Source organism: Ricinus communis, chromosome 6 (genome assembly GCF_019578655.1).
Source record: "Ricinus communis isolate WT05 ecotype wild-type chromosome 6, ASM1957865v1, whole genome shotgun sequence".
Classification (NCBI taxonomy): domain Eukaryota; kingdom Viridiplantae; phylum Streptophyta; class Magnoliopsida; order Malpighiales; family Euphorbiaceae; genus Ricinus; species Ricinus communis.
Genome location: NC_063261.1, coordinates 17181232 through 17187289, shown reverse-complemented (window position 1 = coordinate 17187289; position 6058 = coordinate 17181232). Strand labels below are relative to the sequence as shown.

General features: G+C 30.8%; 1 pseudogene; it reads right to left on the bottom strand.

Moving 5' to 3' along the window:
• Nucleotides 1-315: 315 nt before the first annotated feature.
• LOC8276900 lies at nt 316-4409 on the bottom strand (annotated as a pseudogene).
• Nucleotides 4410-6058: the final 1649 nt, after the last annotated feature.

Below are 6058 nucleotides of genomic sequence, written 5' to 3'. Positions count from 1 at the left end.
ATTTGATTGACTCTACTAGGGATGGCAACAGGTAGGTACCTGCCCGTTTAATACTATCTGAACCCGAACCCGTTTAAACTATACTTACCCGAACCCGTCTCAAATCCGTTTAAAATTTTTTTCTTGTTACCCGCATACTACCCGAACCCTATTAAAACTCGTTTAAATTAAATAACTATTAAATAAATTTTATAGATATTTAAATGGATAACGGATACCTTACCCTTAAAAATACGTTTATATGAATATTTTGGTAATTAAATGGATACCCATTTATGATAATTTAAATTACTAAAATAAAAAAATTACAAAACATAAATTAATCAAATATGAGTATTCAATATTAAATGTTTGACATATTAATACAAACCGAGCATAAATTCAATAAAATTTAAAATAATATTGTAAATAATAAAAAATAAGAAAATACAACATCTATTACAAATTGTACATCTTCCAACATATATATATATATATATTTGTGTATGTATATGTTTGTGTAAATGTATAAAGATGCATTTGAAAAAGAATATAAAAAAAAAAGAAAGTAAAAAATGAGTGGAAAGAAAAGATAACTATGGAAAATAAGTTAAAATATAGTTTGACAACACTTTTCATTTTTTATTTCTAACTATTTTTATCACGAAAAGAACCAAGAAATTAGTTATAACATTATATTTTTGTTTAAAACTTGACTGTATGGAATTGGATCCTTCGCCTGCATTCCATTCAGTTTAGCCTTTTTCTGGCCAAGCATGCTCTGGTTTTTTGAAGAGACCTTGTGAGACTTATTTTAATTGCATTCGTAATGTGGAAGGTACACATGTAGACATAATGTACACATGCTCTGTTATAGTTACAAGCTCAGGGCTCTTGACTGAAATTCCGGTTCGCCCTCTGAATGCTTAGCCTGTGCAATCGCACCATTCCCCTGCAAGCCCATGTTCAAAACATTAGACAATCAGGAAGCATTTTGAAAATAACTTCAAGAGAAGAAAAAAAATAGTCGCATGTTTCTGACGCAAAATTCATGCCGAATACAGCATTGAAAGATGAAGAACAGGATTCATCACCATTCCTCTGCGATTTAAAAGGACAACCTACTGCCTTAAGACAACAAGTACAATGCATTAGATCCTCTAATTGAATGCAACTGCAAGATCAATCCAAATAAGTTGTCCATTTTTATGCAATAAATAGCCAGAAAAATACATCAACTCTCACGTGACAACAAATGGGCTCCATGAGCTTTCCGCGGAAGCCAAGTCCTTTTTCTTTCATTGACGTGATTTTGAAGACAAATGGACTAAATTCAGACGCTAATATTCTTTTACTGTATGGCAGTGAGTCAAGTGATACAATGAGCAAATTTTCGTGCATTCATGCTAAATCTACTAAAACTGTAGTAGAAGGTCGGTCTTCTATGTTGCGGCTAGGAAATTAGCTCTTGTAGCCAAGTCCCATAAGTCAAATCTCAGTCAACAAGATTAGAAGTATACCCGCTTGCAAAACAAATAAAGAGGAGAAAGAGGTGATGAATGGTATACCAAATCTTTCAACTTTGTTGCATGAAAACTGCACCCCATTGCACCCCCATGAATATTCGCTCCATGTCTCTGGTGCATTTGCTGACCCAACCGCCTCCTCATCTACCAAAACTGCACTTATACAATTGCTTCCTTTTTTACTCTCCGGAATCTGTGCACCAGATAACCATCAATAAAAATGAAAATAAGATTGACGGCTTTTTAGCATGTGATCATAAATTTATTAGAGTTTAAATGTACCAAGAGGATAAGTATCACATATTGTTGCCATCTTAGGCAATGTTTTTTTTGAGGGTTTTTTTAATAAGGATTTCGCAGAATCCATTGATTACATCAAAATCTGTAATTGGTTAAGAAAAAGGGACAAGATCCACAGATTTTGCAAAATCCCTAATCTACCCAAACTTTTAAAATGAGAAATTCTCAAAACCCATATAGGAAGTGGATTTTTGTGAAATCCCTCAATATAACGAATAAGAATTGTTCCATGTTTTTCTTTATCCGACAGATACCCTTAAAATCCATGATTAGATGTGTATGCAAAACAAGATAGTATGAACAAATCTATGAACTTAAAAACTTATAAAAACCCAAGGCTTTACAACCCATTGATTTTGCCAAAATCCTTGGATTTTAACTACCTCCTTCCACATGCACACGGAATATAAAACGTAGGCCTACTAACTCTCTCTCTCTCTCTCTCTCTCTCTCTCTCTCTCTCTCTCAGTGGTAAGAAATCATGGCAACCCCCAAACTAGTGAAGCAGCAACTGACAACACTTTGGAAATGCGACAAAATGAAGGGAGCTAATTATACATGCATTTGCATGGCAAAGTAGATAGAATATGCTATTAAGGAATACCTCATACATTGCTTCTGTGGGAATGCGTTCTAATATTGCTCTCAAACTTCGTGCACCGGTGTTCTTAGCCATTGCTTTCTTTGCAATTAACCTCAATGCTTCATCAGTAAAATGCAGTTTGACCTGAAGAAATATAAAGATAACAAGCAACCACATAAAGAGCTCGCAAATAAGCATCAGCTAATAGGCAAAGGAGAAGAAAGCAAAGAGGTTTCCCACACAAACCAAGGAACAAAAACTTACATCATTCGTGCTGAACATCTTTTTGTACTGTTTGCCAAGAGCATTTTTTGGCTCCATAAGGACCTACAGCACCACAACAAAATTGCTTCATTCTTGTCAATTTCATTCGAGAAAACTCAACAAGTCATTAACTTCAAATTGCAACTTTCTACCTGCAAAAAGGCTCAATAAGTGAAAGCAGTATCATCGAAAACAATAACACAAAACATACAGTTTTACATGAATGAGGAATTAAAAATCAAGCTTAATGCAAACTTGAGTCCTCCTTTATTTCTGCAGTTTAGAGGAGGAATATACACTGAGGCGTCACCAGATAATACCAGAAACAGTCGCCGAAGAAGTTCTCAGAAGAAGCAGCATATCAACACTTATATCATAGGAAAATGGTAATTTACACTACATGAAATAACCAAATCAAAAAAGGAAGAAAACATTCACCATACCTGAGCCAGTGGGACCCATCAACAATACATTACTCTTATCTAATTCTACAATCTCATTGTCATCGTTTTGACTATCATGTCCACTCCAGATCTGACATCCAAATAAATATGTCAAGTTAATGAAAGTAACATCAGACGGACAAACATCTACCTTCAAGAACTGCCAAACAAGTGCTAATGATTGACAAAAGAAAAGGTCTAAGGCTGCTTCTCAAAAGCTTTCTTCTAAAAGCATTAAAATTAAAATTAATGGCTAAAGGCAATTTTGGGCATAACTAAATCTTCATGTTTTGACTGCTTTTAGTCAGAGCATGCAATGGTGTCTTTTAGTGAAATGCAACTGCAACAATAACAAAACTAAACCACTCACTAACAGACTATTAAAGACTCACTCTTTATGTTTGGAACCATGATATATCCTCTTGTAGTGGTTATAAACTGCCACAGCACCTGCAACAATTAAAGAAAACAGATATGAATTTAAATCCAACTATATTAAACTTCATCGAGATAACCTTGTCGTTAATTTAGTTTCACTAAAAAAACTTACTACTAACTAGACCAGTCAAACACAAACATCAAAGCAAATTTAAATTTAAATTAAAAGCCAAACCTTTTTAGCTCTATCCTGCCCAATAACAAACTCATCAAACCCTTTACAAATCTCTTTAGGAGTAGGCAACTCATTCTCCAACTTCACATCATCATTATCATCATCAACATCATCACAGGCCACGTCAAAGCTTCCACTTTTACCACAATCTTTTACAATAACGCCCTCTGTATCCTTACAATTAACATTACTACTGCTACAATTACCATTATCAAAACCCTTAACCCTACCAAGCTCAATAAAACTCCCCTGCAAAGGCTCTAACCTAAACGGCCTAAATAAAACGCCATTTAATTAACCGCTTGGTAAATCCCAGTTTCACGGCCGGTAATTGACAATGGCCGGTTCGAGAAGAGCACCAGCATATGTGAGGAACATCTAGGGCAATTCACATTAGCTCTAATGTGATAGTAATCTGTAGTGCTTTTGTCGCTAACTTTTCGTATAGACCCTAATCCTAACCGTAAAGAGGACGTTTCCGTTTGGTGTACATAAGTTGGAGGCTTCGCAGGGGGGATTTTGGTGGTGAAGTGTTTGATTGCTGCAGCGGCAGCGATGGCGGCAGGTTTTGTGCCTCTGAGAAGTGAAAACATGTTTCGGTCTTTTGGGTAGTTGAAAAGGTCGTTGATTCCCGGCGCTGGGAATTGGAAACTGTTGGCGGGTGAAGTGAAGTGAAGTGAGTGAATGGGAAATTTGAAGGAGTGAAGAAGAATAAAGGTGGACATGTGTAAAGCGAAACGTGGGCTTTGTATTTGACAATTCTAAAGCTTTTCAGTACGTTAATGGGCTTTGTCTTTATTCTTATCCAGATATCAAATACACAGGAGAACCCGTATCAGTAAATTACATTTGACTTTCTAATTTGTAACGTTTGATTAATTAAATAATTATTAAATTTTAATTTTAATTTTAATAATACTGATAAATTTTTACAATTGGTGTGAAAAATATTTATATGGATACTTATTAAATTATAATAAAAATATTTTAAAATTTTAATTTTAAAAGATACTTGAGTGATATATTTTTATAATAAATAAAAAATTTGGTATTTTATTGTTATAAATTATAAATCTTAATAATCATCTGTATAATTTATTATCTAAATATATCAAAAAAATCCAGCAGTATTAAAATTAAAAATTAATAACCATTTAAATACAAATTAAAAGTATTGTACCAATTTGTTACAAAGTATAAAGTTCAGTAACTGCAAATATAATTTATCCCAACCCGTAAACTAATTAAATATCTAATTAAGTTTTGTTTTATTTGAAAAAATATAAAAAAAGTAAAAAAATTAAATTAATAAAATTAAATAATATATTTTAATACTATAAAATATCATATGACTTATTAATGTGGGATTCATTTAAAAAATCTACCTATTTTAATAAAATTTAGTTTAGCTATAATTAATTCCTCACAAATTTGACTATGTAAAACTTTAAATCAATTTTTCCTTCATTTAAAGAAAATAAATTTTATGAATTTTAACCAAACATAATATAAGCTAGAGTTATCTATCTATCAATGGTACATTTAATAATTAAGATTAATTAAATTTGATATGCAGACATAATATTTATGAGCATATTATTTTAACGCATAAATATAATACTGATATGTAATTTTATAATATAGTTAATATTCTAGTTTTCTAGTTTTCTAATTATAAATAATAATTTTAATTATAAATATATATATATATATAATTTAATTATCTTTATTGAATATTAAGATCGGATTATGTTAGAATTAAAATATTTTAGTCTAATTTAATAAAAAATTATTTTATACAATTTTACATTTATAGTAAAGTTGAATGACGAAATTGAATTTATTTATAAATTAAATATTTTAATGGATGAATTGGTTACTTTTGATAAGTTATTAGATATATTGGCTAAAAAGTTAACATCCTAACCAATTGCTCAGATTTTAAATTTAAGAGATAAATTGACACTTTAACCTTTTTTTTGCAATTAATCATAAATAAAAATTAATTTTTTCTTTTATATCTGTTGTGTTATTTCCCTTAACACCAATTGTTTTGAATCAAAATTTAGTCTGTAAGCATGAAAATATAAATTAAATAAAATTTTAAATTAGAAAAAAATAGTATACAAATTACACGATCTGGGTAATATTTTAATCGAAATAAAATAATAAATTAATAATCATGCTAAACAAAGCCTCACACCACTATTTTTGTAAAATTATTAATAATACAGTCTTTTTTTAAGAAAATTAATAATATAATTTTTATTCATATTTCTCATAAAAATACACATATGTTTCTAGTTTTAAAATAAATAATGTCTTTATCTTATCCTTTCTATATCTCCTT